At 46.2% G+C, this 6,636-nt stretch overlaps 1 pseudogene; it reads left to right on the top strand.

Moving 5' to 3' along the window:
- The first annotated feature begins 2,790 nt into the window (after positions 1 to 2,790).
- Positions 2,791 to 4,209, top strand: LOC114922713 (annotated as a pseudogene).
- The last annotated feature ends 2,427 nt before the right edge of the window (positions 4,210 to 6,636 follow it).

Genomic DNA, 6,636 nt, shown 5'->3' with positions numbered 1-6,636 from the left:
ATTTATAGATTATGTTCAGCATTACTGTCGGGATCTGAGCCTTTCTCATTTCTCTTTGCAGGAGACCAGTGAGGATGTGGCCGTGAGCTCCACAGAGGAGAAGGAGTGTTCTTGGATCGAGATCCACAAATCTTTGGCCAGGACTCCATTCTAGAGAATTTGGAAATCGTGGCCCAGTTGGAGAAGCAGCTTCCTGCACAAAGGGCCAATGGATTAAGGAGAAATCAAACTGGTCAGCATTGAGGGTCATCCCTGGCCTTGAGTCCAAGGCGTAACAAGTGACCTAGAGACCTCTTAGCTGCAACTATAACAGTGAGTAAAATGGTTAAGTCTTGGTTTGGAGAATAATTATATATATATTTAAATGTTTATTTGAGAAAACAGCAATGTAGAAAAATTGGGTTTTGCTCCCAACGTGCTGGATAAAGGCATAAGGTAATTCTGTTAAGGACTACAAGTTGAGTGCTCTTGGTCATCCATCTAGTGATGCTGTCTATCCAACATTTTTTTATCTTATGAAGAAGTGATTTCTGGCCTACTTGGTCACACGCCTTACTGAAGTCAAGGTATATTATGCCTTCAGAGTTACGCTGTTCACTATTTTAGTCACTTTGTCAAAGAATACAGTAAGTTTTGTCTGGCGCGATGTACTTTTGACAAACCCATGTTGGCTTCTGGTAAGAGCCTTGCTGGTTTCTGAATGTTCACAGATTCCTTGCTTGATTATTTTTTCCAGGATCTTCCCAAGTATTGATGTCAGGCTCATTGGTCTATAATTTTCCGCATCCATTTCCCCCCTTTTTGTAGTATCTTATAAAATCTATAAAATGGGTCGCAAAGAAGTGAGGATCAAGACATCATGATGTAAAAATCAGAAAAAGAAAGGAAAGGGAATAAGAAATGGATCGCTTACCCCAGGGTTTCCCAGCCCCCAGTCTGTGGGCTGGCACAGGCCACAGGATGCCAGAAACTGGGCCGCACAAATAAACAAAGCCCTGTCTGCGGGATGCAGGAAGCACCCAAAACCATACCCCTCTGGGCCACGGAATAACCTCTCTCCACGACACTGGTCCATGGTGCCTCTTCTTTTCCTTATGCAATGCCTTAATTTGGGGGATTCCCTCTAGGTCAGACAAGTCAAACACAAGGCCCGGGGGCCGGATGCGGCCTGCAAAGTGGTTTCATGTGGTCCACGAAGCCATCCTGGAACGGCCCCCTCTGCCTTGGCCCTGGCCCAGGCCGGCCGGGAGCCAATGTACAATTTTGTGGTGGCCATCTATGCTGAAACGCATTCAGTCTTAGCTCCACAAGGCCGTCTGGAAACAGCGAGGAACCAGCCCCTGCCGCATCGGCCCCGTCTCCTGGGTGCATGCTGGGGAGGTGTCACCCTTTGTGAGGAATGAAGAAATGCACCATTGCCTAGAAGTGGCCAGCAAATGGCCCTCGCCTACTTCACATATCCGGCTTGATGGGCTCTTCCCTGGTCCCACCCCTTTCTTCCAGAGACCCTCAGATCTGTCCCACTCCTGCCCAGGCCCCTCACAGGGCACCCTTGACGTGAATGATGTAGAGCTGGCCATGCCCATTCCATCCACGCCCATCCAGTAGGCTGCACACACCCCCAGCCCCCCCCCAGGGCAACCGCAATGCTGATGCGGCCCTCAATGAAATTGAGTTTGACATCCCTGCTCTAGGTACTCCTCCTATTATGACCACAATTCAGTCCGGAATCTCAGCCTCTGAGAGAAGCTTTCATTAAGTGAGATATCCTATGACCGCTTTGCTCAACGACTGCAACCCTGCATTCATTTTTGTGGTTGTTAAGCTACTTCACAAGTAGATGAAGTTCCAGATAAGGGTTGTCTGAAGTGGGCAGGAGAGGCCCTGTGAGTCCTGGCACAGGCCATGTGCGACTTGAGGGGGTCCTGGAGAAGCTCGGAGATGCTTTGGGACACGTTGCTTAGCAACAGTATGGAACATGGGGCTTGGAGAATGGCCCAAGGTTGCCAATGCCTCCAGTCTGGGGATTAAGCCCCCATTTCTCAGTGACAGGGTAGTGCTGGGCTGAAGTCCAGGCCTGGAGTCGGGGAGCTGGCTGAACCTGTTGAAGGCCAAAAGGCTTCCATTTAAGGCCCAGCTCCAGCATTGTTGTCAATCAGGCCTGCTTTGCACGCCCGAGACTGGGCGGTCAGGCTTCCAGGAAGGGCTGCACCTTTGAATCCCACTTCAGTAGCCCCCCAATTCGTGGGTGGCCTGTGCCTGATCTCCAGGCCATCCCCAGGCCTGAGAAACCGCCACAGCCATTGGCTGAGGCTGCCTCCCTCCACTTAAGAACGCTCAAGATCACTTAATGACCCCAACCAGGACTGTGGGATTATGTTTGGGGAGTGAAGTGGCCACGTGGCCTCTCACTTGACTACCGCTTCACTGAACAACTGAGATTGCAGCCCCAATTGTATTCATAAATTGAGGACTACCTCTAGCTTCAGAGATTCTGTTTCATTTTGTCATAGGACAAGAACCAAGGAGGAGGGAAGGGTAGAGACAATGAACAGCAGGAAGAGGTTGCATCTGAGAAATGTGGGGGGACAAAATCAGTGGAGATTTTCTCTGGGGTATACTGCAGAGGGTCAGACTGGAAGACCTTCATGGTCCCTTTCACGATGAGTAGCTCTGCTTCTCTACCTTTCTCAAAAGGAAATATTATTCTTCATTTCTATTTTTTTTAACAGAAATAAAATATTGTTTCCAAAGATTTATCTGCAAGCTAACAATCAACAGAAATACAGGATGGAGACTGGGAAACTCTCGGATCCCCCATCAGACACAAGCAGCACTCCGAAAAACCACAAAAGAACCCATGAATGCTCAGAGTGTGGGAAGTCCTTTGCTCGCAGATCCCTCCTTTTGACCCACAGGAAGGTCCATGTAGGAAGCGGATCCAGTCAGGATTTGGAGGGTGAGAAATCCTTTTCTGGAAAAGACGCCAAAGATCCCACAAGCCCCTCTAGACTAAAACCCTATAAATGTGAGGAATGCCACTTATGCTTTGGTCGAAAGTCAGACCTTCTGACACATCAGAAAATCCACACCGGAGAGAAACCCTATCAGTGTCAGGAATGTGGGAAATCTTTCAGTAAAAAAGCCTATCTCAGAAAACACGAGAGGATTCACACAGGGGAGAAACTTTACAAGTGTTGGCAATGTGGGAAGAGCTTTCGTTGGAAGTCAGATCTTTGGATCCATGAGATGTTTCATGCAGGAATAAAACCTTACAAATGTTTTGAGTGTGGAAAAGGTTTCACCCAGAGTTCAGGTCTTCGGACTCATGAGAAAACACACAGAGGGGAGAAAAACGAAAAGTGCTTCGAATGCGGAAAATGTTTTTCCACGAAATCAAACCTGGTGCAACACCAGAGAATTCACACTGGAGAGAAACCCTTTGAATGCCCAGAATGTGAGAGACGGTTTATGTTTCATTCTCCGTTTCAGAGGCACCAGAAGGAGCACAAAGGGGAGAAACCCTATAATTGTGGGGAATGTGGGAAAGATTTTCTTACACAAAGAGAGCTTCAGATTCATGAGAGAATACACACAGGGGAGAAGCCATACAGATGTGTGGAGTGCGGTAGATGCTTTTCCCACAATGGACACCTTTTAAGGCATCAGAGTGTCCACACAGGAGAGAAGCCATACAGATGCATAGAATGTGGGAAATATTTTAGATTAAAGGGGAACCTTTGGAGACATCATAAAACCCACACAGGGGAGAAGCCATATCAATGCTACGAATGTGGAAAATTTTATAGCACCGCATCAGCCCTTAAAATCCATGTGAAAATTCACACGGGGGAAAAAGACTACAAATGTTTCGACTGTGGGAAAGCATTTGCTCAGTCATCTTACCTTAGAAGTCACAGCCGAATCCATACGGGAGAGAAACCTCACAAATGCTCAGAGTGTGACCGATGTTTTTCACAGAAAATTCATCTTGTGATACATCAGAGAATCCACACTGGAGAGAAACCACATAAATGTCTGGAGTGTGGGAAATGTTTTGCCCATTCTTCAACACTTCGCACGCACACCAGAACTCACACAGGAGAGAGGCCTCACAAGTGTGCAGAGTGTTAGAAAAACTTTTCATTGTAAATCAAAGCTAAAAATGCATCAGAATGTCCATAGCAGAGATCTCTACCCTTTCAGTTGTGAACGATGAGGGAACTTTTTTTTTTCAGAAGTCACACCTTACTGTTCACCAGGACCTTCACACAGTCCCAGAAGGGAAATCCTACAAATGTTTGGTGTGGGGAAAGTGTTTTTTTCTAGTGAAGCAACCTCAAATACTAGGAGAGAGTACACAATGAGGCAAAAGGGCGTAAGTGTTGGGGGTGTGAGGATGTTTTCCTCACAAAGCTGCATTAGTAACTTACTAGAGTGATTACACAAAAGAGTTATAAATGTGTGGGGAGTATGTATAATGTTTTGCAGAATACAGGTAGTCCTAAAGTTATGGCCACAATTTGGAATGGATTTCCAGTCATAAATTGCTTACAGTCCTAAATCAAGGCACCCAGGCATTTTTGTTAATTCTTACTAGCCGTTGATCAGTGAGTAGAACGGAAGATTCAGAGAGGAGAAAATGGGATTTTAGGATGCATCCGGTTGCTTATTTAGTGATAATGTGTTGATGTTGAATATATACTGGTTGAGGACAAAGATCGAAAGTTCCTTTTTCTACTATATTTTCTGGGTGTTCCCCCCCCCATCCTCTCTTTCCTATATTCATACACAGATATTTGCATTAGGTTTCTTGCTTTGATATGTGAATGTAATCCTTAATAAAATTATTGTTCAAAATCATCAAGAGGGCTGTTTTCAGGGAGATCAAAAAAAGTCAAGATGGGGGATCCGATTGTGCCATGCTCTGCAGTCAAAGTCCTGCTGCTTTTTAGCTGTGTGTGTGATGCCCTTCAAAACAGCCGCCATCTCGATCCTTTTGACTCCGCCCTCCCTCGCTGGAGACTTCGGACTTCAGGATTGAATTGAAGGACGTAGATTTCAGAGGAACTTTGGGAAAAATGTCCTCGTGGGTTGAGATGGACCCCCNTCCGATTGTGCCATGCTCTGCAGTCAAAGTCCTGCTGCTTTTTAGCTGTGTGTGTGATGCCCTTCAAAACAGCCGCCATCTCGATCCTTTTGACTCCGCCCTCCCTCGCTGGAGACTTCGGACTTCAGGATTGAATTGAAGGACGTAGATTTCAGAGGAACTTTGGGAAAAATGTCCTCGTGGGTTGAGATGGACCCCCTGCTCTTAAGGGCAGATCGTTGGTGGCTATTTATATGTGCCTGACAAACTCCTGATGAAATGAACCCCGTCTTATTTAGCACATACATCGTAGGTCACAAGAAGGGCGACTTTCAATTATATCATCAATTTAGTGTGAATTGTAAATTGATGTCACGTTGTGTTTCATACAACCCCAAATTCATTTAATGTGAGGTTTGCGTGTGAGTATTTGAAAGGGCTCATGATGAAGTGTCACCCAAGCATTACACCGGTGGCTATTACACACCATTCTAAGGCCTGAAGATATTTGAATTAAAAACTCCCAGGAGTTAAAATATTTACCATCCAGTTAAGAGGCAACACCCAAAAAAGTCTTCTAGCAGCTGTCAAAAAAGGCAGCTATAGATTGCTGGGACTTTGAAGTGTCCCTGAGTGGTTGGTTCCCACCGTGGGAGATGAAACACAGGCGAGAGGTCCACAGCAGAGAAGCTGCCTTTATTTACCGACGGTCAAAGCCCTTTCCCAGCCTCCTCCCTGAGCGTTGGAGACGGAGGTGGTGGATGAAGGATCTAGAAAGCCAAGGAGATCCCTTCTTTGACCAAGAGCTACAGCCCAGCCCAGGGATGGATGAGGTTCCCTCTCAACTGATGGAGGGATGAGAAGCTCGATGCACTGAGACAACGAGGGGCTCTTTGGCCAGAGCTGGTGTGGGGACCTTGGTGTCCTCTGAGCTTGGTTGTTTTCTTGCACACGTTTCATTGCCCAACAAGGCAACATTATCAGCGCTAAGTAACATCCTTAGCAGTGATAATGTTACCTAGTTGGGTAATGAAACATCTGCAAGGAAACAACCAAACCCATAGAGTACACCAAAGACAGTTCAACTCTGAGCTACGAACAATCCATTCTGGAGCTGAGATCTCTTGGATCCTGCATCCTTGTCCAGCGTGTATGGCAGGATCCCCACAGAGAACAACGCAGCTGTCCGATCCAGTCTTGTTTTACAGGCATCCTTCATAAAAGCTCCACTGTGGAGCAAACAAAGTTCTTGTGTGGTTGAAGAAACACGTCCCTCTTGACTCCTTGGTGTTTCTGGTAGAGTCAGCATTACACTTGTGAGAATATGCTGCAATATTCAATTTACTGTGAATTGTAGATTGACACCAGGTTGTGTTTCATGTGACCCAAAATTCAGTTAATGTGATGCTTTCATGTGTGCAATTATGGCAACTTTGTGTACAGCTGTGGTTTTAACCATAAATAAATCTAGTCCCAATCAACTCCACCTATCTAATCTGGGAGAGCCAGTTTGGCCTAGTGCAGGGGTAGGCAACCTTGGCTCTTTT

The sequence above is a fragment of the Protobothrops mucrosquamatus genome, unplaced genomic scaffold (genome assembly GCF_001527695.2).
Source record: "Protobothrops mucrosquamatus isolate PMUCROS unplaced genomic scaffold, P.Mucros_1.0 scaffold703, whole genome shotgun sequence".
NCBI lineage: Eukaryota > Metazoa > Chordata > Lepidosauria > Squamata > Viperidae > Protobothrops > Protobothrops mucrosquamatus.
The sequence above is the reverse complement of the archived record's forward strand: the minus strand, read 5'-3'. Positions and strand labels throughout refer to the sequence as shown.